The following is a 27,575-nucleotide window of genomic DNA, read 5'->3' as shown; positions in this document are numbered from 1 at the left end:
TGGAAAGGATTTGAAGTCATGTCAGCAACTACCTAATGCTTGATGAAAGCAGCATGTGTATCTTTCCATCTTTACACATTGCTGCTGGACAGCACAGTCCTCTTGCTGATGGGGTTGCAGCGTGTGTTCACCGGGGTGCTCCAGAAAAGCATCTGGGTGAGAGGGTGGTGGTGGGGGAGGGAGGTGAGCCTGGGCAGGGGAGCTAGCCTCCAGTTCTAGACACACTGGGCCACCTCCTCTGCCTGGGATATTGGAGGGAGGAGACCTTTTTTATAATCCAGTTTCTCTATGACTTACAAAAAAAAATCATTAGAGGATACATAATTAAATAGAAATACATTTTTAGAGAAGTGGTAAATGTTCTATTCATGTATTTTTTTTCTTTAAACTTTACTGTTTTGCTTAACTACAAAAGCAACATAATACTTATTAGAGATTGGGAAGCACAGAAAGGCATCAAGAGAAAGGAAAGGAGTCAACTATTATCCCACCATGTAGAAGTAGCTACTTTTAATAGTTAAATAAATCTTTCCAGTATTTTATGCCTTTATGCACATAGCTAACATCACATGATGTACACATGGTATACTTCCTTCCCCCATAATGTCATAGAAAAAGCATTCCTCCGGGTCATTAAAACGTCACTGTGTTGGTTGTGCCATAGGCCGTTTAAGGAGGAATGGTTTATTTAACCACTCCACTATCATTAGATATTTTAGTTGTCCTCTGAGAGCAAAAATACTAAACTCTGCATGTACAGTAGAAGTTACAAGTGGAAGGACCCAGGAGATACTATGGCTCTGACTGTGTGGCTGGGGATATACAAACCTCATTGGAGAAGACTGGGTATAGTCTCAGGAAGGTAAGATTGGTGTGTGATTATAATTTTGCTGGTAGGAAACCAACTCACAGCAGTGTATGTACTGTTCGGAGAACAAACAAAAGGGGAAGGTCAGCATGCAGACTGGAGAAGAACTGAAAATTGTCAGACTCTCAGGCACCGCCCAGTTAGGCGGGAGTCCTGGCCCAAAGATTTGGATTTGTATCTCTAAGTGTCTCTAGGAGCACAGCACCCTCTGTATGACAGGTGAAGGGCTAACATAGGAAGAAGGCACCTTCCTTGCCCCAAAGGAGCATGATAGGTAGCAAGGTAGACTGTTAGTGTGATTAGTGAGGACTATTGAATAGTGAGGCCAGGGCCATGGGAGGACTGTGCATTCTGGGAGCATAGAGGCCCAGCCTTGGTATGGGGGATGGACTGTGGGGATGGGGAGGCTTTCCATAGAGGGTAACCCCTGAGCTGAGACTCAGCAGAGGAACTGCAGTTACAGAGTCCTCTGAGTACGACTGTGAACTCCCCCATTAGCCACCCCTGTTCTGATTCCACACTCACCATGCGGCCATTGGTGAATAACTTGTCTTTGTTAGCATCTGTTCTTTTTTTAAGATTTTAATTATTTATTTCAGAGAGAGCATAAGCAGTGGGGAGAGGGAGAAGCAGGCTCCCCGAAGAGCAGGGTGCCCGACATGGGGCTCGATCCCAGGAGCCTGGGACCCTGGCCTGAGCTGAAAGCAGATGCTTAACTGACTGAGCCACCCAGACGCCCCAGCATCTATTCTTGAGTCTGGTTTCCATGAGTCTGTCCTTGAGAAGTGGGCCGGCTCTTTGTTGTGACCTAGTGAGGTTTCTGAGCCTGCAAGGCTAAGGATGTCAGGGCTTGAGGCAAGGAGAATTCACCAACCATGACCCAAGTCCCCTAAGAAGGCCTCCCCAGGAACATTGGTGCTCTATACCTGCCTTTTCCCTTGTAAGTACAAGAGCTCCATCTCAAGGGGGTTGTATGGAGTAAGCAAGATGATGTGGGCGATGGGCCTGGCTGAGAGCTGGTGCTTAGAAGCTCTGAGCAGATACTTATTCATGTCTTCCCTGTAGATTCTCCTGCTTCCATTGGTGGGGGGAGGGAGGGGAGCTGATAAAGTGGAGATGATGAGTCATATAGTTCACTAACACCCTCCAGCTAGTTCTCCCACTTCATTAGCCAAGCCATCAGTCAATGTGACTAATTGTTACTTTTTGAGATAAATGTTTAAAATATCATCTTCTTTGACAAGGTTCTTTAATAGCTCAAGGACTTGTTGGGGGTGGTAGGGAAAGATAGTATGCCTGCACAGAACAACCGGAAAATAATGCTGGAAACTGTTTGACTGAGGAAGTTCCTTCCTCTTGGTCCAGGCTGGAATGCGCCAGTACAATCTGGTTGGTTGTTTATGGTCAATGTGGGATATGACCAGGTGGTGTTCACTTGGTACCACATCTCCTGAAGGCCCGGTTCAAAGTCTGAATTCTCTCCTTTGTTGGCTCTACTGGTGCCACCGGCCACCTTATATCTGTGCAGGGAGCACAGGCTCTTCTTCCCTGGACCTCTGTAACTCAGTGATGTACCTACATGGTCCTGTTGAAAAGCCCCATGTGGGCTCCACCTGGGAGAAACAAAAGACCCTGCCCTCCTTTCTTTTATGAGCTAAGAGAGCTTGAGTAAGTTTGGTTTCTTAGGTGGTGGGAGATAGATGCCTTAGACTATAGGTAACATAATTTTCACAGGCCTAGGTGAAGCTTCTAGAAACTTCTGCAGATGCCCCTGATAGTCTTTGAATTGAATTCAGACCTCTGGCTAGCCAAGGGTCAAATCTTGTAGATAGGATTCTATGTGGACTGAGCCAAGAACACAGCCCTGGGGATGTCATAGTAGCCTGTGGTCTCCACCAGGAATGTTCCTGATCCACACTCATCTAGAATCACCATTTCTTTGACTTCTCTTTCCCTTGTCTGCTCTTCCATTCACCTTCTGTCCAAATGCTTTCTTGAAAACGTTTCGTCAGTCTGAGTCCTGGGGTTGCCATGGCTACACTGAGGGGAGACGTTACCACCGAGGCTCTTGCTCTGATTGGAGCTCAGTGGTGGCCACCTTCTGGTGGACACAGCTTTGTGCCCCTGACAGGGCCATGTGGCCTCTCCTAGTTCGTGAGACCCCCTGTACCCTGAATGCTGCAATGGACTTATTCTGCTATTGCTTTCACTGATCCTGGGTCTGGGATGCTTGCTAACTTGTCAGCTTCCTGAAAAATTCACTCCAAGAGCCATAGTTAGATTTGAATCTAGGAATAAATACCCTTTTGAGAGGTGAAACTAGCAAATGATAAGCAAGCAAGCAACCAACACCAACCCTAACACTTAAAAAAGGACGTGAGAAGAAAAAAAGCAGATTCTAGCACTCAGTTCCTAATGTAATGCCCACACTTATCTTCTCTCACACTCCTATCCCCAAGCGCTGCTTCAGATTCCTTTAGGGGCTCTGAGGTCTCAGTCATATATGTCCATGCTCCTGCATGAAAGGAGAGGTCTGAATATAGTTCATAGGTCAAAAAAACAGAAATTCTGGGACTAGATGTTTATGTTCAAATCACGGCTCAGCCGATTACTGACTGTTTGATCTTGGGCTAGTTATTAGCCTCTCTGTGCTTCAGTTTCCCCGTAGATAGAATGAAGATGATTATATTACTAATTTCATAGGGTTTCTGTGAGGATCAAATCAGTTATTATATGCAAAGCACTTCACATCATGCCAGGAATATGGTTAAGTGCTATTAGGTGTTCGCCCCTACAAGGCCCTGCGTGGTCTCTGTTTCCTGGCTGGGGCCAGCCACCCTGCTCTAGAGAGGATTTTTGCTTTGTGCTTCAGTTCTTACCTGTGCTTTGAGCAAGGGATCTGCCATTTGCTATAAAATGGTATTTATTGCAAGGACTTCAGTAGTGGGTCATTGGCATTTACCCCCTGAAAACAAGTGTAGAATTAAAACATGAAATGTGGCTCCGAGGAGTCTCAGTAGAGCACCTCAGCTGAACGACAACAGAAGGCAGTTTGTTTCTTGCAAAACCAGCCCAAGTCTTTGAACCCACCCCTGTGTATTCCTGACTCTCGACCTTGTCTTTGTCGCCTCGTTTCTAGATGCAGGAATGTGTCAAGGACATACGGGGTGCATGGGCTTCTCAGCAGCCCCAGAGAGGTTGCAGCGTTAACACCCGCTTCTGACCTTCAAAACAGAAACTGCACCATTGCCCTGTTGGGGGGGGGGTTGCTGCTCTGCCATGTTAGACCTGAAGCCCCCAAAACTGTCATTGATCTACCCAGAGTTCTTTTTTCTTTCTTTCTTTCTTTTATTTTTTTTTCACGATTTTATTAATTTATTTAATTTAGAGAACAAGAATGAGAGTATGTGAATGGAGGGAGAGGCTGGGGCAGAGGGAGAAAATCTCACGCAGACTCCCTGCTGAGGAGGGGAATGGCTCAGTCCCACCACCTGGAGGTCAGGACCTGACCCAAAACCAAGAGTCAGACGCTCCACGGACTGTGCTGCCCTGGAGCCCCAGATCTACGCAGAATTCTCTACCCAGGACACTCAGGGATTTTCTAGCCAATTTTTGTGGCTTTAAGGAGGATGGAACATACACTCTGGTGAAATCTTCACCTCCTAAAAAGCCGGCCCTTGACAGTATTATCAGCAATGTGTTAGAAGGGGGTCTGCAGACACGATCCAAAGCCCAAAGCAGTGTATCTCCTCTTTGCCAGCTTAGCATTCCTTTTCTGGTGAATGATGTCTTTGTTTGCCCTTTCGATGGCCCAGGAGAGTAATAATCAAATGCATTAAGCAGTTACTGAGAGCTTTCATGCCCCGTGGCACTCAAAACTAACTCGGAGATGGGTCCTATTATTATCCTCATTTATGGATTCAGAAACTAAAGTTCAGGGAGGCCAAGTGACTTGCCCAAGATCACGTCGCTGGAAACTGGCAGAGCTGGGAGTCAAACCGAGGTCTGTTTTTTTAACCCTCATAGCCTATACTTTCAATGGCAACGTGTGGTGCCTCCACGTGCGGTGAGTGGACGGGAAGATCACGGACTTCGGTGTCAGAGAGGCTGGCTCTGCCTTACAAGCTGAGTCAACTGGGACGGAGCATTTAGTTTCCTCAATGGCATCATCAGCAGCAACATGGCACATGCTAGGAGCCAGGTGTATTTTACTATCTTAACTTGTCCAACTTGCAAAAACCCCATGAGGTCAATACTAGGGTTTTGCCAGGGAGTTAATGACGGGACCTCAGTGTGGTCTTGTGAAAATTCAGGGAGATACTATGTGTGCAAGGACCCAGTCTGGAAGAGAGGAAGGGCTAAATATTAGGAAATGTGGGTGACTACAGCTCGGAGAAAGACACACAGGCCAGTGCTTTTCTGCCAATGTCCTCCGTTCGTGAGAACAAAGGACGCTGGAGCTGGATTAGAATCTGTGTTCTCTTTGACTTTCACCACTGAACGTAACTGCTCTGTTTCATGCATCTGCCAGTCCTGATACCTCTGAGCACAGCCCAGGCACTCCATAAATGTCTGTTAAATGAATGAGCCAAGGGGACCCGCTCCAGTCCCCTGTAGCTGGCGCCATTTCCTCCACACAGTTCCTAGGATTTTGTTCCTGGGGGTAGGAGGCAGGATGGGGGCTGGGAGTTGGGGAGAAGGGCCATCACTGCATCAGCTGGGAGAGACACTGGTATTCCAACCGGCGGCTGCTGCTCCTCAGACTGCTGCCTGGACAGAGGCGTCCCTGAGCGCTCAGGAGGCCTGTCCACCGGGCATCGTGCTACACCACGTGTGTCCACTGTAGTTCCTTTAATGACCCATTTCCACCCTCACAGGAAGATCTGATTTATTTTATTTTATTTTATTTATTTAATTTTAATTTAATTTTATTTCTTTGTTGTTTGTTTGTTCATTTATTTATACATACTTACCTAACCTGAGCTTCTCCTCTTCCACGCATAAACTCATTTCCTTTGGCCTCATGCTCTGAGCAGACAGGGGCCAGCTGGTCACCAATTTCTATGTAATAACCCTTCAGATCTTCAACGACTATTGAAGACTGTTAAATCTCTCCTCCGCTGCCTCCTGTCCAACTAAATAATTCCTGCCCCTTTCACCTTTCTCCACAGGTCCAGTTTTTCCACTTGTTCAGAGCCCTTCCACCTTTTCCAGCAGGAAATCAGGAAGACCGTGGGTCATCAGGGCTGTGGCTAGCTGAGGGATGAGGGCGAAGGCCAGCCGGTGTGATGGGGGCACGCCATTCTCTATTGTCCCTGGGTCTCGGGGGCACAGCCTCAGCTTTTCTCTCAGGGGCCGCCACCCTAGAAAAATGTCTTTTCCACTGGGGAACAACCTTGGCACCCATCTTTTCTTTCCTTCCTCTTCCTTCCAGCTCTGCCCATCTCCATGCTGACTGTGGCCATCTGGCACCCTCCACCGGGTTCAGATATGCCAAAGAAGACAAGTAGGGAGCTGAAACAGGCAACAAGAGCGACAAATAACAAGGACAGCTGACATTGTTCACCAGCTGCCAGCTAACTGTGCGCTTTATCTCAGTTCCTCAGACAGCCTGATTGTCCTCATTTCACGCAAGGAGATTCCAAAGCTCAGCGACAGAGCCTGTAAGGCACTTGTCTGAGACCACACATAGGAGGTGGTATGGCCAGAATTGAAAGCCAGGCGGTGGGGATTCGGACACCGTGCTTTTAACGCTGACCATCTCACTCTACTTGTTTTGCAGAAAACGAATCGAGGATGGGGGAAGAGCTCACAGTGGGCTTATTAGGAGCAGGTTACTACTGCAGACAGCTGGGGCAAAGAGAGGGACTCTGAGGGAGCAGTTACAGAGGCAGGAGGGGAAGCAGAAGGCAGAGTCTCAAGAAGGAGGGTAATCAATGTCAAATGTGCAGAAAGGCCAAATGCAATTTTTCCATGTTTGTCTTCCATTCAGGACCGAAGGTGAGCTGCCTCCATTGGACCCATTTTCTGGACTCTGGAAGAAGCCTATTTGTGTTCCATCCTCTGAGCTGACCCTCCTCTCCATGAGGGCTCTCCTCAAACTTCTCCAGCCCCAAGACTTCAAACACCCCCAAAGCCACCTCTTGGTTCCTGCATGGGCTCTGAGAGGCCAGGCCCAGGTGGGAACACCCTGGGAAGGTGTGGATCCTCCATCCTCTTCTTCTGCAAAGACCTTTCCTGCCTTCTAATTCACAGGTCTGCCATCTGACTTTACTTCCAGCCCATTCTTGCTTCCTAATTTCACCTTCTTTCTTTTTTCCCTCTCTGCCATAACCTGGGTAGCAAGACAAAAAACCCAAAAAACAAAAACAAACAAACAAACAAAAAACAAAACCCCAAAACCAAAAAACGAAAAAGAACAAACCAAGAAAAACCAAACCCCACACCAAAACAAACCCTAGGTGCCATAATCTGGGTTGCTCCTTTTTCATTTTCTACCAGTTGGGGTATGGTTGGCTGAAAAGTGGACCTCTACAAGATGTCCATGTCCTAATCCCTGGAACCTATGAATGTTACCTGACATGGCCAAAAAAGAGATGTGATTGGGGTTAAGGATCTTGAGATGGGGAGATTACCATGGATTATTGGGGTGGGCACTAAACGCAGCCACACATACCTTTATGAGAGAGGGGCAGAGAGATATTTGATGCAATATTGTGTCAAAGGCTGAGAAGAGAATGTGATGTGAAAAAGAAGCAGAGAGATCTTAGAGTGCTGACCTTGAAGACTGGAGCCGTGTGACTACCAGCAGCCACCAGAAGCAGGAAGAGGCAAGGAAGAGATTCTCTCCTCCACTGTGGGGTAAGCCCGGCTCTGCCAACCCTTTGATTTTGGACCAAGTGATACGGATTTTGAACTTCAGACCCCCCAGAACCATAGGAAAATAAATTTCTGTGCTTTTAAGCCAGGCATTGGGACTTTAACTGTCATCCAAACACCACAGGAGTTGATGATAATTTGTTACAGCAGCCTCAAGAAAATGAATATATGGATTTTACCAATACACATTGGCAGGTAAAAGCCCAGCACCATTTAAAAATATTGGACTCCATATTTGCAATTCTGTGCTGTAGGGGTGGGGTAGGAGTGGGGATGTAACTCAAAAATTCAAATTCATTATTTTAAGGAGGCAGTATTTTGCCACCATTCTTTCATATCCCTGATTCCCCTTCCAGAAGCTTCTCCCATGGACGTAAGAGGAACTTGAGTTTGTTAATTTGCACCTTCTCAGGGATGTTTGCATTTTAAAAAGAGGTCCCCTGCCCCACCCATCTACCCTCAACGTGCAGACTTTAATCTTGTGCCTTCCTTAGGCTCTGCGGGTCCCTGAGAATGGCCACTTTGTTGACCTCCAAAATGCTAGAAAGGAAGTAAAGATAGCAAATACTGAATAGTGGGATGAGGGAGGGGATGAGGCCACTTAGAGAAGGGGGTGAAGAAAGACTTTCTGAGGATGTCACTTTCTTGCTTAAAATCTGGGTTATTCCAGGCAGAGAACAACATGAGCAAAGGTTCTGAGGCAGGAAAAAAAGTCATACATGTTCTAGAATAGAAAGGAGGCCATCGTGGGTCAAGAGTGGAGTTAAGTTGATTATGCAGGGGGCTGTCAGTAACCCTGGGGAGTTTGGATTTTTCTTTAAGTTAAATGCAAAGCAAGCTAAGTTGTCAGGGCCAAATCCCAGCCCCTTCCCAGTTTCTGACTTCTCAGTGCTATCTTTTCCCATCACTGTCACACAGAGGAAGAAACAGACACAGAAAAACTAAGTTGGATAATTTGTTTAAAGTCACACAATTAACAGAATCTGGATGAAAACCTGTTTCTAGATGACTCGGGACTCCATGCTCTTAATCCCCACAAACCAGGGTCTTGAGCAGACTTCACTGTGACATACAGCTCAGCATGGCGGTAAGTAGAGACAGACCTCTTGGAGTGTAGTCTCCAGTGTCACAAACCTTAATCATGTCATTTAGTGAACCGATCACCCAAGATGCGATGAGGCAGTGTGGTTAATTCATCCTGGGGCTGGGCCCATCAGGCCCATAGCTTTGACTTCTAATTGTCTGAAATGCCTTTCTAATCTAATGTAATCCAGAATGCTAATGATCCAGAAACTGCTGGCTGATGAGAGAGAGAAGGGGGGGAAAGGGGGCTCAGTCACCAAGGACTCTTTTTTTACGTCTTTGGAGGTCAGAGATCCATTGGCTGACACACAGAGGAGGGAGGACTATAAAAAAGTCGTCAGCCTTCGGGCGTCTGGTTTTATGCCACCATTAATCCTTCAACACCTTGAAGGGACCCTGAAGCATGGAGGGGGTAGCTGTCCTTCCACATCAGAAGTGGAGACGGGGGGCTGATCCTGTCGTAAACCCTCACCCAGACCTTGTGGTGGGTCAAATCGTTGGCCATGCAATGCTCCAGAAATGGCTGCCTTGTGCATCTGGAAAGTACTGCAGAGCCTTCGAGAGCTACGCTCTTTGAGACACTGTTCTAGCTCATTCTGCCACCCCTTTGGGGCCAGCCTCTGTGGCAGAGTAAGAGCCCTAGTTCTGTCTGGTTGGTACTGCCCCTCCCATCTGCCGAGGGCACCGACTCCACCTGGGCCTGGGTCTTCTGTCACAGGCAAACAATTACAAATGGAGACCCACACTGGGCCTTGAGGTTGATTGGGAAGAGTCAAATCTGGCCTGGGCTTGGTACACTATAATGATCCTCTAAAAAAAGAAACTCAATAACACCTTGAAAGGGAATGATTCCTTTATTCTCTTGAACTGAATACTTTGGACTTGGGAGGCCACTGGCTCTGGCTGCCTGGTCTATTTCTAACTTCTCTTTTCTGGCAAATGTTTGTGTGACATTCCAGAAATCTTGTCTAGGGTGGAAATCCTCATGCGAAGGGGACCATTGACCATTTGTAACACAGAGTTCCTCAGAGACCCACTCCTCAGGCACCATCAGGAAAATCTATGATGCCCCGGATCAGGGACCTTGGGTGCTTTCAATTCTTCCATCTTGGTTTATCATAAGAGTAGCAATAGTTACCATATTGACTCACATGGCAGGTAGTCCGTAAATTATTTTGGGGGGAAAAAAAAAAAAAGGAACGATTAAAGTGAAAGCACGAGTCTGATGCCAAGTAAGTGATGGAGATAATTAGTAGAACCTGCATTTCATCGATTTCCCTAACTGTGAAAATGGAAACAATAGCACTTCTGAATAGGGTCACTTTAAGAATGCAGTAGGACAGTCTGTTCAAAAGGCCCAGCAGAGCACCTGTCACACACACGGTATTCCAGATCTGTTCACTATTACCATCCTCACGGCCTTGGGGACTTCTATAGTGTGGTTAATTTGAAAAGTGGTGGTGAGAAATGAGCAGCTCCTGAGGAAGTCCTCAGCTCTCCACACCACAGCAGACTGGGAGTGTCAGGGGCGGGGGGTGTTGTGTGTGGAGGGGGCAGGGGTTGGATGGAGAAGCAAAGGGAGGGACAGAAATAACTCCCACAATACTCCTGGCTGCTAGTTACTTTGTAAGACAATGGGAGTCTAGGTGGTCCCAATAAAGCTCTTTGTGGCAAGGAAGGAGGCAGCTAAAGGCTACGGGAGGCCTAGTGTGACCTGCTCCAGGCCTGCGGTCTTTGGAATCCTGGGAGCGTGTCAAGGGACATGTCTGATTTCCACCCGCCGAGACAGGACTCAAGGCATTCACGACAAATGACTTTGCTCCCAGGAATAGCTGTGTGCAGAGCGGGAACAGAATAAGGTGAAGTTGAGCAAGGGAGCGGCTGCCTGAAGCTTTATTCCATATGAGACTGAGAAGATTTGCAAGGCCTGGGCTCTGTGAGATAAGCCGCAGACTGGACGCGGTACCTACGCGTTATCGGTTGGGATCTCCCCGTGTCTTGGGCTCTGGAGAATATGGATGCGAATCCCCGCTCCGTGACTGATTTCTGTAATCCCGTGTGGCCTCATGTTGGCTCAGATCTGGAACTCGTCCCTTTTCTCAGTTTACACACACATGAACTCACATGTGGATGTGTGCATCTAGCAGATTTCACTGACGGTTTTGGATAAATAAAAAAAAGGTATATAACTTAAAACTAGGCACTAGCTCTTCCTGCCCCTAGAATGCTTCCTAGCCCTTTCCTCAGCTGGGAGCACTGCTTCCCACCGCCTTTCTCTCTCCTCTTCGCTTTCCCAGTGACTAGCCCTCCTCTGCAGTTCAGCTCCAGGCCATCCTGGTGTGTCAGGAAGGGAGTTGTCCTTGACTATGACGCACCCTCCTCCAGAGACAGATATGCTTCTGAATTGCCCTCCTCCCCAGTACGTATTCAAAACCTAGAGGATTTCTAAACCGGTTGATTGAAGAAGGTCAAGAGAACATGTTCTGTGTACCAGAAGACACTTCCTCCTAGGCTGAGCAAAACAAAAGGCCTCTGAGCCATCTGTCCAGAGCCACAGACCTCCCTTTCCAGCCTGGAGAATGGACTGGCTGGGCTGGCTCCATCTTCTGGATGGACAGTGGTTTCGGACTCGGCGTTAGGCCTTCACGGTCGTCACACAAGGCGATGTCTGTCATCAGGCATGTCCTCTCACTGCCTCAGACTAATAAGCCTGGGTGACAGGTGGCGAAGTGCGATTCCATAAGCCGAAGGCTTCAGCCAGAGGCCAATACTCGCACTGACCAGACCCAGTTCTCCAGAGCAGGGCTGGCACTGGCTTGCACATGCCACTGCTACTGGCTTCTCTTCCATCCTGCCATGTTACGAGAGAAAATGCAACATTTTCCAGTAGTTTCTGTGTCCTCCCAAAGAGCAGGGGTCACCCAGGACTCTTTTGTAGCATTTACCGGAGGCACATGCACCAAAGGGCTCTACATGGGTCCTCATGGCAATTCTGTGGGGGAGAGATCTCACCTTACAGAGAAGGATGCAGGCCCAGGTTCCCAGAGGGTCCAGAGCCCACCCACCTCCCCCTTCACGGCAGATGTCCCATCCCTCCTAGGAGAAGAGGAAGGACACTGACATTTTACTGGGCACAAGCAGGGCGCCTGGTGGTCCCACACAAAGGTCACCCTTTTAAATTCTTGCTGCACTGCCTTGAGATATTATTAGCCCCACTTTCCTGATGAGGAAACCAAGTCTCAGAGGGAACCATCCGAGGTCACGTCGTTATTCTCGCTGCAGCTCTGGTCCCTGTGGTCCCTCACAGAGCAGCAGTTCTGGGTGAAGCTGACCTAGACTCAGCCCTGGTGTGTGAGCGCCATTAGGAAGCTTCCCAAGCTCCCCATCCAGCTCTGCTGGCTCACTGTTTTCAGGGCCCTCCAGCTGCCGGCTTTCATAACCAGTCACTGCCAGGCTCAGCCCTGCCAAGGCCCGCAGTCAGCGGAAGCCCGGCCTGGCACAGGGGAAATTCCCTCCTCATCAGAGGGTGACTTCTGGAGCTGGCCTCCTGTCCCATGCCCCGTGACCAGGTTGTCGAGAATGAGTGAGCTGAGCAGGTGGCAGTGGCAGCCTCCCTTCCGGACCCCTTCTGTCTCCTGGCTGTACATCAGGATACCAGTTTGCAATCCAACTCCTACCTTATGAGGGCTTCCTGGGCCTGGAGAATGTTCTTGACTGTCAGGCTTTGGTCTGGGGCTTTGATCAGATTGGAAGGTGTTTGGGTCAAGCAAGGTGCCCCTCTACAGGTGAGGGTACAAGGAGTACCCTCAGTCTACTTCCAGAATGCAATGCTGAAGTACTATAGTAGAGTTCTATAGAGAAACAGACCAATAGGACACACACACATACACACACACCGGTGGGGGATATTTATTTAAGGAACTGGTTCACCGAATGGGGTCTTGCAAGTCTGAAATCTGCAGGCTGCCTAGCCAGAGACTCAGGTAAGAGTTGATATTTCAGACATGCGTCTGAATCCGGGACAGCAGCAGGCTGGACACTCAGGCTGGGTTTCTCTGTTGCATTCTTGATGAGAATTCCTTCTTCTTAGGGAAATCTGAGTCTCTGTTCTTAAGGCCTTCAGTGGATTAGATGAAGTCTGCCCACATTATGGAGGGTAGTCCGCTTTGCTCTGAGGCAACTGATGTAAATGCTAATCACATCTAAAGAATACCTTCATGGCAACATCTACACCGGTGTTTGACCAAACGGCTGGGTACGGCAGCCTAGCCACGTGGACACAAAAGTTAACCATCACAAGTACACATTTGTGAGCAACAGCCACCAGCTCAGAAGCCCAGTCCTTACCCCTCCAGAGCCCCTTGTGATGGATTAGGGGTGGCTTCGCACGGAAGCTCCTATAGTGGCCACACACACAGGCGTCACTGTGAAGAGCAGTAGAGCTTCCCACCAGCATTGTGCTCCGGGGAAGGTACTCACCTGACCTGATCAGGGCCCTTTGGGTTAAAACTTTGAAATTTCCCAGGCACAAAGGGGTGGATTTTGCTGTGGCACACCTGTGCAAGTAGAAGTAAGATGCCTCTGAAGGGTTCCATGACATTTAGGAATTAAGGAATCGAGTCTCACCAGCAGAAAGCAGAACGGGTCGACTACCCTGAGAGCGATGCCCAGAGTATGCCGGCGGCAGTGGAGGGCTCTGCTCTGGTTGCCACCTCAGGCAATGACTCACGGCATGGCGTTTGGCTATGGGGGCCCTTTGGCCTTCCTCAGCCTAACCCCCAAAGGAACAAGAGAGAGCTACTAGGTATTGGTGCCCTGGCCCCTGGGTGTAGTTGTAGTAAGGTGTGCTATCAGAATACTTTCTTTCTTTTCTAGAAAAGAAGCTAGCCACTGCTCTCTGGACCAGCAGTGCTAAAGGTCACATTTCTTAATGTGGGTGACCTGGGGAGCTGATCATCAGGAACAGTAATGCAACTGGCAAGGCCTGCCTCCCTCCCTTGCAACTGTGAGGCCAGGGTAAGAGCACAAATGAAGGACCACATATCATATGCTGAAATATTTAAGAGGTATAAATCATGCTAATATACTGTTAAATAAAATATGTTCTATCCTCCAACCTGCACAATATACCCTCACCAGCATCTAGAAGGCTGGACTGCAGTCAGAATCCTCAGCCTCCTCTGAGCTCTGAGAATATGGTATGGCAGGGAAAGCCAGCATGGGGCCCCCGGTCCCGAGAATGCCTCTTCCTCCCATCCCATTCCTGCTTCTGACCCACCCTGTAAGGGTTTTGGCATGTACACACCAGGTGTCCCACGTTGCACATCTAAGCTCTGTCTATAAGCCTGGCAACCAGCTCAAGCCTGGCGATGCACACCCTACTAGAGTGATCAAACTTTTGGAGAATGGGTCCAAGGAAGAGCCCTGCTCAGATCTGGGAGGCAGACACAGGGTGCCTGGGGAAAGAATTTGATTCAGGATACCTAAAGTGCGATCCAGCTACAGGGTGTGGGCAAGTGAGCGGGTCTCATCCTCTAGACACTGGACTCTGTGCGTTAGGCTGAAGAGAGTGGCCAATTGAGGTTCAAAGAGGTGCTCCCTAAAGGGCAGGGGTCAGGGCAGGGACCCCTCCTGCCTAAGAGAGGTCTTGCCCATGGCAATGGTCCTGTAAGTGCCAGATCAGGATTAGCTTCTTGCTCTGGGCACCAACTATTTTGTGATCTGATGTATAAGCTGTTTCCATGGTTATCACCTCCCTTTCCTCATTCTTTTCTTTTCTCCTCTTCTCTCATCTTGGAGATTTTCCCAGTGTTCTTTCTATCACAGATTAGGATTTTGTTGTTGTTGTTGTTGTTTTGGTTGGGGGGGCTGTCAATTTTGCTAACCCCTTCCATTTAGGATTTACTATTTTATTTTGGGTTCTGTTATGACTTTGCAAATTTCATCCAATTATCTGTTCCTCCCAGATTTTCTCTTAGCCCACTTTCCACTTGTGGTTCTTTTGGTTTACCTTATAAAAACCAGAGCTTCTTTCATGGTATTGAAACATCAAGCATGTTTCTAAAAGTTTCTTCTATCTCTTGTGGCAAATAGTTTTTCGAAGACGTAATTTTGTTGTGCTTCATCTTTTGTGTTATGGTTGTTTGTTCATCAGTGAAAAGAAATAAGACTAGATTTTCTCTCATTTTGCCAACAGACTGCCCGACTTCCTCCAGGGCCCTGGCATCTCTGCCTCCCAGAGCCCAAGCTGCTGGGTGGTCCGAGGAGCATGGTGTCTCTGCCAGCTCAGGTTCCCAGCAGTTTTCCAGGTATCTGCCTTTGGGCAGAGGAACTCTCTCTTGTTCGGAGGCCCCTGTGCTCTGCCTAAGTGTTAGCCCGAGTCCAGTTCCCTCTTACCTGTATGCAGTACATGGAGAGCCCTGAACTGCTGAATACTGAGCTTCTTGGGGTCTGGCTCTGTCCCTACTTAACGGTTTGCTAGGATGCAGGACCTTCTACTCCCAACGCTGTTGTATTCTCGGAGTTTTTATTTCTGAACTCTTCTAGGAAATAAGGGCAGGGGAGGGGAAGAGGGCAAATAAACTAGCATGAATTTTGCTGCCTCAGAAAATAAATACTGAACAGTAAGGCGGGTAGTTCTCTTGCTTTGGTAGATACTGGCATGCCCAAGCCAAGGGAGGTCTGGGGGATGAGGGGCATCTGGAGCTTTTTACTGCCTTTCCCCCTGGTCTCTGCCTGGAGTTCAGAGGACAGCCTATTTAGTCATTAACTACGTGTTTCAGCCTGCCCTTAACAGGAACGTACTGCTTGCTTTGTAAATTAGCCTGGAAGTTAGAGAATTTCCACCTTGATTCTGGCAATGATCTCCTCTTAACCTTAGTTTCTACCTTATTCAGGGATTATTTAGTTGCAGGTGACAGAACCATGCAAGCTAATTTAAGGAGAAAGTAGAATTAATTGGAAGGACATAAGAGCTTCTCAGAAACCCAAGGATGGGAAATAAGGTTAATCCCATGAGGGACCAAGAAGCCAAAATGCTTTGACTTACAGTGTGGGATGTGATTAGCATGTCTTGGCCAAGTGTCGGACTAAAAGTTCCCCATGCTGCAGCAGTAGGAAGGTTAGAAATCCAGCTAACCCTTCCAAGGCCCACAAACACCTTCCCCTATGTGTGTGTGTGTGTGTGTGTGTGTGTGTGTGTGTACAGTGTTTATACTTCCAGCTCCAGGAAGCTATGCGGGGTGTGTGTGTGTGTATGTATATATACATACACAGTGTTTACACTTCCAGCTCCAGGAACCTGTTCATCCCATTGTGGCGTAGGCTGTGGTAGAAGAGCACTGGCCACACTGAGTGAAAGCTGGTCTCACTGGGTCCGGTCTGAAGCCCAGGGGCTGTGGCAAGGTGCCAGAGCTCCATCTTGACCCAGTCGCAGTACATCTTGAGAAGTCGTGAGCCCACTGCCCAGGGAATGGGCTCCCTAGTAACTTGACCATGTCACCTACCCCTTCCCTCAATGTGTGGAGGCTGCACCTTGGGTAACCGGGTCAACACAGGCGTGTATGTTGTTGGAACACAGGCCTGTATGTTGTTGGTGAAAAACAGCAAAACTTTGTTTTCTGCTGTGGGAAGTAATTCATGGAGCACAAAGATCTTTGAGATTAATCCTTCCTCAAATCTCTACTATGGAAGCTGATGTGGAATTCTCTTCAACTACTATGGGGTTTTAGTTGGGAAGGCTCTATGTTTTAAGCCCGTATGTTAGAGCATTCAGTAATTGACTTTTTCAGTAAAATTCATGGTGCCAGAACAGGACTTAAGGCAGTATCTGAAAGGCTGGATGCAAACTGGCTTTAGTGCCTCCTGACCCACAGTTTCTGTTCCTCTTCTCCGCCCCCCTGCCCCCACAAAGATTTTTTTATTTACTAGAGAGAGAGACAGGGAGAGAAAGCACAAGCAGGAGGGGCAGAGGAAAAAGAAGTGAGAGTATCCCAAGCAGACTGCATGCTGTGTGAGCATGGAGCCCAACACGGGGCTCGATCTCACAACACTGAGATCATGACCTGAGCTGAAACCAGGAGCTGGACACTTAACTGACTGTGCCACCCAGGCGCTCTGTTCCCTTACTTAATAGGGTGCCAGGACTACTCCATAATTTCTACCTGTCTTCATTCTTATGGCAGTTTATCTTGAGGGCTCCTGGGCGTATCACTGTTACTGGATTGTGACTATGGACAAATGTTTAACGCATAGATGTTCCTACCCTTAAATCTTGGGGGGAAAGGGTTAAAGGGAAGGGGTTCTTCCCTCCCAGAACCTGTGTCCATTATGCAAAATCTCCCACTTTCTAACCAGAGCTAGAACACCACAAACAAGCAAAAGGATTCCGTTGTGTCTTTTCCCCATGGCTGGGACTGCCTGCCTTACATCTGTGTAAATAAGAGAGGTCCTCAAGAACAGACCAGGGTGAACCTGAATTCCTTCTTCTTTACCAAAGGCAAGGATTAGCGAGCTCAGATGGGGCATTCCAGGATAGCCCGAACCAGAAAGTCATTGTTATCAGTGCCAAAGGCAGTCCTCTTCCCTTGCCCTTCCTTCTCCTCTCCCTGGCCACTCTTCTCTGCTTCTCTCTGTGGAAATGGCCCATTTCCCCACTTTTGCAGAGTGCCTTTCTCCACCTCCCTTAAACATGGCTGCACTAGTGCCAGCTTTACATGCCTCCCCAGCTGAAGCGCTGTGGAGAGACCAACTAGAAGTCTTGTGTTGCAGGTTTAAAGTCTGGGAAGAAAGAATCTCATTGGCCAGTTTGGATCAGGTGTTCATCAGTGGACCAGTCAGCCCTTGTCAGGGGGTGGGGCCACAAGTCCACTGCCCAGTCACTAGAGGCTACTGGAAAGTCTCTCTGGAAACAACTGCGCAGGGAACTGGGAACATATCCACTAACAGTTTTCAACACTTTATTGTTTTTCTTTCTGGTATTTTGATGAAAGGAAGTAGAGGATTCAGCAAGTGCTCTGTTTAACCTGATATGACTCACAATCTTCTGTGGCGTCTGGTCAGCCTAGGTCTGTCACCTTTTTTCCAAATGTCAATGACCTTTTTTCCAAATGACCTTTTTTCTCTGCCTCCTTGGGGGCAGAGCCTACCAAACTTCTGAGGATGTGGAGGTTTTATATCTAGAAAGACACTGATCAAGCACTAATGTTTTCCTGATACAGTGACGAATAATTCCAATATGTGATTATTCTTAATTTGTGCTAGCGTTTCAAAGGATACAGGAAACAGCAAAAATGAAATGAAGTGTGGATTCGGGTTGAGGATGCAGAGCATAAGGCTGTAATAAAACTCCCCTTTTCCTTTTATTTCACAATTTATCTAGGTCGCCATAAAACTAATGCAATATATTTTCTGCTATCCTGAGCCCCCCAGGCAGAGTTGTGTCCCTTCCTTCTGCGTTCCCACAACGCTTTGTTCCTATCTCAATTTACCATTTCTCACTCTGCATGGTAGTTGTTTGCTGAGAGGTCTATTTTCCAAGCTAGACCAATCTTCTTTATGCATCATGTTTCCCGTGTACTCCTAGAATGAAGGGCCTTGAACATAGTAAAGGCTCAGTATGTATTTGTTGAATGAACCAGACCCAGGATTTGATGAACTGAGGCAAGCCTTGGCTCTCTGGGCTGAAGACTTCCCTGCCCTTCTGCTTCTCACTATGTGGACTCCACCCATGTGTGGGTCCTCTTGTGGTTTCCTACCTCCTATCACACTCTTTCTGATTAGGGGACTTGTGTAAATCCCAACCTGCTTAGCTAGAGACTTGACCCTCTGTCAAGACCCTGCAGCCCTCTTCCTGGAAGATCAGACCCTGAATTGTGTTCCTCTCAGCACTGCTTGGATCCGACCTGAACTGATAGATCTCTGACACCATGACATAACACTGCAAATGGCATAGTACGGGTTCCTGCTATCTGCTTTATCTTGCATATTGGATTAGACAGTGATCCTGTACACCCCTTTCTGTCACTTGCTTTACTCTGTATGGACCATATTTAAACTCCATAAGCATTTTGCTTATACAGTCTCTTTCTCTGCCTCCCCCCAACTTGGCATTACTCTTCCTTCCTCATGCTGTTGGCTGATTCCTGCTTTCCTTTCTCTGCCCACTATCAGCTGCATGCCAACAACACCACACATTAGGGCCCTATCTTCTCTGGTCACTATGTTCCATGTGAGCCTTTCTGGGTCCCTTTTAGAACTTTTTCTTAATGCGAGCACAGAAAGAGGCATTTCATCCTGGGCTAGCTGGAACACTCAGTGTTTCCTCAGCTGGTTTGTTGCCATGGTCACCATGTCAAACAGACTTTCCTGAAGCTAAGGCTGGGATATGTGTACCCTCCGTAAAATCAAAGCATATTTGTGACTGGCTGGTTACTTAGCATGGAGCTTAGGGCTGCCTGATTTCCCAAAGCAAGATAGGGCAGACCTAGGACTTGGGACGAAGCCCACCGACCAAGAAGGGAGCTGGAACTCCAGGCAGGTTCAGCTTCTGTGGCTTAAGAAAGCTCCAATCTGGCAGGAAAGTCTTTGGGGACCACAGTGATGGTGGTAGTTACTGTATTTGTCTCTAAAGCTGCTGTAACAAAGCATACCACCTGGTTGGCTTAACACAACAGAAATTTATTGGGAGACTAGAAGTCCAAAGTCAATGTGTCAGCAGGGCCACGCTCCCTCTGAAACCTGAAGGAAACCATCCTTAATAGCTTCTTCCTGGGCTCTGGTGGTTTGCCAGCATGCCTTTGTGTTCTTGCCTGGCAGCTGAGGGCTTCTGGACTTGTCTCTGTCGTCACATGGCCTTCTTTCTACATGTATCTCTGTCTCTCTGTCTCTTCCCTTTTACTGATAAAGACATCAGTCATACTGGATTAAGGGCTCACCCTATTCCTGTATGACCGCCTCTTAACTAATTACATCTGCAATGACCTTTTTTCCAAATAAAGTCACAGTCAGAGGTACTGGGGTGAGTGCTTCACTATATCTTTTTGGGGTACATAAGAACAGTAATATTGCAGAGGGTGTCAGCTGAAGGTTTAGAAATTTCATCAAGTGAGTGGAACTAATTAATGGAGCATTTAGGATGACATTAATCAGGAAACCTGGTAGATTGTTGGATGTCTTAGGGATTCAAAGTGAGGTTTAAATGCTATTATGATGACATTATGGCCAGGGACACAGGAATACCCGAGTACTGACCCTTCTTCCCACTAGACCCTTAACCAAGAGAGGTATCCACAAGAAACAATGGCCAACTGGATAAAAAAACACTATCCTCAAAAATTCGACAAGCAGGGGCACCTGGGTGGCTCAGTTGGTTAAGCCGCTGCCTTCGGCTCGGGTCATGATCTCAGGGTCCTGGGATCGAGTCCCGCATGGGCTCTCTGCTCAGCAGGGAGCCTGCTTCCTCCTCTCTCTCTCTCTCTCTGCCTGCCTCTCTACCTACTTGTGATCTCTCTCTGTCAAATAAATAAATAAAATCTTTAAAAAAAAAATTCGACAAGCACCTGGGCTCCTAAGTCCATTACTTAAATATGGCACATTGATTGTCTGGGTTCTGACTAATCAGTTACAGTATCTTCTCCCTTAGAAAAAACTAGTAATGGGAGAGGCAGCTGTCATAATCACTGGGCAAAACTCCAAACTTGGATGCACTCAGCCAGTTACCTGCATGAATTTGAGCAACTGAATATCGATAGAGAAAATCACACAATCAACTGAAAAGCTTCCCTTTAAGCTCACAAGCTCAATCTACTTCCCAACATATCATGGGGATCTAATAAACTTGCTGTTCCACTCTTTAGGAGGCTGTTTTGTACCTTCACCTCTCTTCTCAAAGCTCTTACTTCATTCTTTTTTTTTGAATTTTTATTTTTAAAAATTTTAATAAACATATAATGTGTTTTTATCCCTAGGGGTACAGGTCTGTGACTCACCAGGTTTACACATTTCACAGTACTCATCATAGCACATACCCTCCCCAATGTCCATATCCCCACCACCCTATCCCGTCCCCACTCCCCCAGCAACCCTCAGTCTGTTTTTTGAGATTGAGTCTTTTATGGTTTATCTCCCTCCTGATCCCATCTTCTTTCATTTTTTCTTTTCCTATCCCCCCCCCAGCTCCCCATGTTGCATCTCCACTTCCTCATATCAGGGAGATCATATGATAGTTGTCTTTCTCCGACTGACTCACTTCGCTAAGCATAATACCCTCTAGTTCCATCCACATCGTCGCAAATGGCCAGATTTCATTTCTTTTGATGGCTGCATAGTATTCCATTGTATATAGATATACACCACGCCTTTATCCATTCATCTGTTGTTGGACGTCTAGGTTCTTTCCATAGTTTGGCTATTGTGGACATTGTTGCTATAAACATTCGGGTGCACGTGCCCCTTCGGAGCACCACGTTTGTATCTTTAGGATATATACCCAGCAGTACAATCGCTGGGTCATAAGGTAGCTCTTTTTTCAGTTTTTTGAGGAACCTCCACACTATTTTCCAGAGTGGCTGCACCAGCTTGCATTCCCACCAGCAGTATAGGAGGGTTCCTCTTTCTCTGCATCCTCTCCAGCATCTGTCATTTCCTGACTTGTTAATTTTAGCCATTCTGACTGGTGTGAGGTGGTATTTCATTGTGGTTTTGATTTGTATTTCCCTGATGCCGAGTGATGTGGAGCACTTTTTTTTTTAAAAGATTTTATTTATTTATTTGTTAGAGAGAGAGGGAGAGAGCACGAGCACAGGCAGACAGAGAGGCAGGCAGAGGCAGAGGGAGAAGCAGGCTCCCTGCCGAGCAAGGAGCCGGATGTGGGACTCAATCCCAGGACGCTGGGATCATGACCTGAGCCGAAGGCAGCTGCTTAACCAACTGAGCCACCCAGGTGTCCCTTTTTTTTTTTTTTTTTTTAAAGATTTTAGATGTGGAGCACTTTTTAATGTGTCTGTTGGCCATTTGGATATCTTCTTTGCGGAAATGTCTGTTCTTGTCCTCCGCCCATTTCTTGATTGGATTATTTATTCTTTGGGTGTTGAGTTTGCTAAGCTCTTTATAGATTTTAGATACTAGCCCTTTATCTGATATGTCATTTACAAAGATCTTCTCCCATTCTCTCAGTTGTCTTTTGGTTTTGTTAACTGTTTCCTTTGCTGTGCAAAGCTCTTACTTCATTCTTAACTGCTCACTCTGATCTGGTTCTCCCAAGTCAGTTGTATCTAAATGAAAAATTAGAACCATCAGACAAGAGCTCCCCTAGTCTGCATCTGCATTCATCTGCTTCTTCCCCTTCTGCCATCTGGTACAAAAGAGAAAGTGTGCTGCTCCTGTCATAGTTCAGCTCTTTCTGGACCTGGAATCTGTGGGCTCAGGTCTTGCCCTCTCTCACATTCTCAAACTTTTATTCCTCCAGTTATTTCCTATCCCTCCTAAGTGATCAACTCTCCCTTTTTCTAAGAGATGATTCTCTTCAGCTCACAAACATAATTGACTCTTCTTTATCTCCAAAAGTCCTTCTCTGTTTCTCTCATCCCTTTGCAACTACTGGCCATTTCTCCACATCCTTTCACAACTTAATGTCTCAAAATAGTTGTTCACACACTTCTCTTCATTGTCTCACCTTAGATTCCTCTTCAAAACTCTCAAATTGGGTCTCTTCCATTATTTTAATATAACTTCTCATCTCAAGGTCACCAATAATCTCTATGTTGTCATGTGCAATGGACAATTTGTGTCCTCATCTTAGAGTCTCAGTGCACTAGATCCAAATGGCCTCCTTTATTTGATATTACACCATTGGCTTTCTCCTCACATCTGATACTGCTATAATTTCTTTTTAGTCTTGGTCATAGACCTCCTTCCTCTACCAACATCTACATGTTGGTGTTTCACAAGGCTTGTTCTTTACACACTCATCCTAAGTGATATAGTTTTATGATCTACAAGGTCACCTACATGCTCATGACATTCAACTTTGTATTTCCATCTCAATCTCTCATTTGAGCTTCAGACATACCTATTCAACTGTCAGCTTGAGTTTTCTACTTGGATACATTATATGCACCTCAGCCCAAATATGTCCAGAGCTCTTGATTCTCCCCTGTACCCTCTACTGAATCTATTCTTTTCATAGTCTGCTAATCCATTCCAGCAAATGGCAAAACTATGGTATTGTCCTTTATTTTTTTTTATCGTTTTGAAATAAACAAACCCTGTCATTTCTAGCTCCTCCTACATCTCAAGTCTACATACTGGCTTCCCTTATTTCTTACCAGTCAAGCCTTCAGTGTCTTTCTCCTGGATTGCTGTAATAACTCTTTTAGTGGTCACTCTATCTGCTCTTTAGCTCCCTTCAAGCTGATTTTCACACAGTGATCAGAGGAATCTGTTAAGAACCAATCAAGTCACATTTCTCTCTTGCTTTAGATACCCTTTTGCATCTTTCCATTACATTTTAAAATATTGACATAATTTACATACAGGAAAATGGGCAATCTGACGTGGTCCTTTCGATGAATTTTCATAATTATAAACACCCCAATGGCCACCAACAAATACAAATTTGATCTTGTATGAGTCATTTGCTCTTTTTTTTACCTGCCTAGCAATATTCCATTCTATGCACATACCATTTATTTATCCATGCTTTTATTAACAGACAGTTGAATTATTCCAAGTCTTAGACCACTATAAATAATGCTGTTGTGAACATTCAGGTCTTTGTGTAGATACATGTTTTTTACTCCTCTTGGGTGCTTATTAGTACACTTGCTGGACCATATGGCAAAACTATGTTTAACTTTTAAAGAAATTGCCAAACTGTTTTTCAAAGTGGCTATGTTATTGTGATGTGCACTGGGTGTTATACGCAACTGATGAATTGTTGAACACTACGTCAAAAACTAATGATGTACTATATGTTGGCTAACTGAACATAATAAAAAAAAAACAAAGTGGCTATACTTTCATAAGATTTGATAAAATCCAAACTCCTTTCCTGGCCCCAACTCTCTTCCTCTCCCAACTTAATCTCACTGTACCCTTTGCCGATTCCACCTCTTTCCCACCTCCAGGTCTCATCTATGCTATTCTATCTATCTGGCTCCCATACCCCTCACTCCTTATCCTTCAGGACTCATCCCCCTTCTACCTTCTCCCATCCAAAAAGATTCCCTCTTATTATTATAGATTGCTATTTCCTATTAATTTTTTTATAGCATAAAGCACTCATTTATGATTATTTTTGAGTTTATATGCTTATTTCTTTCTCTGTCCTCCACTAAGCTGTGTTCTCCTTGAAACAAGACAGTGCTTGTTTTCTTGTTAATTGAGGGAATTGAGTACTAGTACAGTGCCAGGCATGCAGTAAGTGCTCAAATGATTTGAAAAAAGAATGAACATCTATTAACTGGGCTTTAGATTGCCTTGAAAATGCAGATCCCTGGATTGGGCAAGGATGTCTCCCAGGACTGTTACTTATATTAAGAAATTAGTGTCAGGGAAAGAATATAAGATTTCTTTCTAAGAAATCTGAAGACATTTTAAATAACTGTGCCTATTCACTTATATAATTGCACAGAGCCCTTCCCAAAGGTTCTCATTCTGAGTACTTCAGGAAAACAGAATAATGAGTCAGGGTTTGGAGAGGAGAAAACTGCCTTGGAACTCGAGGTCTTGGGAGAATCAGGGCTAACACCCAAAGCATGGCCTGACTGTCTGGAGGTATACTGATCCAAATGGCCAGGATAAGTCCATCTTCAGAAACTGAGACATGAGGCCCAAGTCCAAGGGATGCCTTTTTAGGCTGAATACAGACCCTTCATAGCAGGCAGGAAGTCTGTTTTACATTGCTGCAGAAAAAGTGTTAACTTGGCCAAATGGAGTTAGCCTCTGTTGCTTGCGCTCCCAAATACATAGGACTCCTTTAAAGATTCATTACTTTTTCACTTACAGATGGCCTTAAAGATGAGGATGAGGTTGAATATAAACAACTGAGGCAGAACCAATGGTGTCTCTTGCATAAAAGGCATACCAGAAGGTTGGGTCAGAGACTACTGCAAAAAAACAACAGTTGAGCAACGGATCAATCAGGAAATATTTTATTAGTTTCAAAGATAGTATATTTCAAGGACAGACAATCTTTCCAAAAAGAATAGTTTCTTCCAGTTAACTCTAAATGGGAACAGCTACATCCAAGAGGATTCTTAGGTTGAAAACAATAGAAATGGACTCTGATGACTTAAATGAGAAAAGGGAATTCATTGGGAGGAAGGTGGCCCTAGGATTGAATAAAAAGAAAAAGACCCCCGAAAGGCCAGGAACCAAGGGAGCTCTGGGGCTCCCAGCTGCAGAAACTCATCAACATTTCTTTAAGGGATTACCATCCCTTACCCTGAAAATTCTGACTGGAAGAACTTAACTGACCTCTGTCATGGGCTGCATGCCTCCTTTAGTGGGTGGGGGCGTGGGAGCCTGAGATTCTGAGTCCCACTAGAGCCACAAAGAATAGAGAAAAAAAAGTTTCACAAAGGAATTGATGTAGGGCAGACAAAAACAAGTGATTTATTATTCTAGTAGTGGTAGAAGTGTCAGTAACGGGACTAATGAATTCCTTCATTAGTAACCTTATCAACACGTGAACAATTCATTCATGTTGCATGAGCTCTGTTATACAGATGAAATAAAATACACTGCTTATCCTTAAAGAAGTTACTATGCAATACTGGGAGACAATTAAAAAGACACATGAAATTGTTCAAGTTATGGCTCCTTTGGTTACAAGAAAACAAAACTCATTCAAAGTTACTCAAGTAAAGAAGAGTGTTTATTGCAAAGATACAGAGCTCTCGCAAAATCAAATGACATGAAATCAAGTGCAGCTGAGCATCAGGGGAGATGAGATGAACAGAAGCAGCTGGCTGCTACCTCAATTTCCCTCTCTTGGGCCACAGGTTCTTCTCCCCTCCCTGCATCTTGTCAGCTCCTTTTTCCTATCTCTGCAGCACAGCTTCCCCTTTTTACTCATCAACTTGCAAATGGTTGCCATTACTTTCAATTTTCTGTACCTTCCCACCCCCAAGTGTCAGCAATTAAGTTCTGTATTAAGTTCTCAAGATAGAATCTCTTCCACCCCACCTATCTGCTAAGGCAAAGTCACGCAAAGTCAGATTTCTAGCCAACTAACATATTGACTACATATTGGGCCAGTCATCATTAGTTCAATTTACCCTAGCTCTCTGTGTGTGAATTTTGGGGGTGGGGAGTTGGGATAGAATGGTGTGTATGTGGAAAGCTATGGGCGGGGCAGGCTCTATGAAATGTTTGTTTTACAACAATCCCATTACAATGAATAGAAAAGGATACATGACTGACAGAGAGGGCTTACTGTATCCATGCTTTGGAAATGTTTAATGGACAGGAGGAAAGAGATGGAATGGAAGCTTGATGACATGGTAAAACAGAGGGAAGGTGTGGTGAGTATCTATTACTTTTGCCAGTCAACTATCACTTCTGCTTTTGACTTGGCAGTAGTGTTGCATTTTTGGTGCTTACTTCCGTTCTTTTAATCTATGTTATTTGTTCTAAGCATATCTAAGCTTTACACCTGTTCTAGAAATTCCAGTACTTAGTATTTTTATTTTTATTTAGTGCAAAGTATTTTCTAATTTCTTTTTTGGTTTCCTCTTTGTCAAGTGAGTTATTTATAAACATGTTGTTAATTTCCAAATGTTTGGGTTTTTCCACATATCTTTATGTTAGTGATATTTATTTCATTGTGACTAAAAAACACAGTTTATGTAGTTTCAACCCTTTTTAACTTATAGGCATTTTTAAGATCCAGAATATAGTCATTCTTGCTTAATATTATGTCTGTTCTTGAAAGGAATGTGTATTTTGCTGTTGTTGATCAGAACATTCTTTGTGTGTCAAATTCAATTTGTTCAAGTGTTCTGTATCTTTAGTGATCTTCACTGAGTTGTTTAATTACCGAAAGGCTGTTGACATAGTCAACTACTATTGTCGATTTGTCTAATTCTGCTCTCAGTTTATCAGTTTTCATTTCATTGTTTTGAGGCTGTGTTATTAAGTGTGTACACATTTAAGTCTGTTACATTTTCTTGATTGATTAACTGATCTATTATTATTATTTTTTTTTGTCTTCAAAATCCTGTTCTTTTTCCTTTGGGTATATACCCAGAAGTGGAATTTCTGGATAATATATGGTAAGAATATTTTTAATTTTTTGAGGAAATGCCCTACTGTTTTTTGTAGTGGTTGAGCCAGTTTATATTCCTACCAATGGTGTAGGAGTTTTCTTTTCTTCGTATGTATGCCAGCCCTTGCTAGCTCTTGTGTTTTCGATAATAGCCATTTTAATAACAGAGTTGACATCTCATTGTGGTTTTGATTTGCATTTCCCTGATGATTGGTGATGTTGCATGTCTTTTCATGTACTAGTTGGTCATTTGGATATCTTCTTTGGAAAAAAATCTATTTAGGGTTTTTTTTTGCATATTTTTAAGTTAGATTTTTTTTTTTTAAATTTTGAGTTGTAGGAGTTCTTTTCATATGTTGGATACTAATGCTCTATCTGATATGTAGTTTGCAAAAAACTTTCTCCCATTTTGTCTTTCATTTTTAAAATTTATTTATTTATTCATATTTTTGCTTTTCAAAAGCTTTTAAGTTTGAT

The sequence above is a fragment of the Neovison vison genome, chromosome 7 (assembly GCF_020171115.1).
Source record: "Neovison vison isolate M4711 chromosome 7, ASM_NN_V1, whole genome shotgun sequence".
NCBI lineage: Eukaryota > Metazoa > Chordata > Mammalia > Carnivora > Mustelidae > Neogale > Neogale vison.
Note: the sequence above shows the minus strand (reverse complement) of the source record.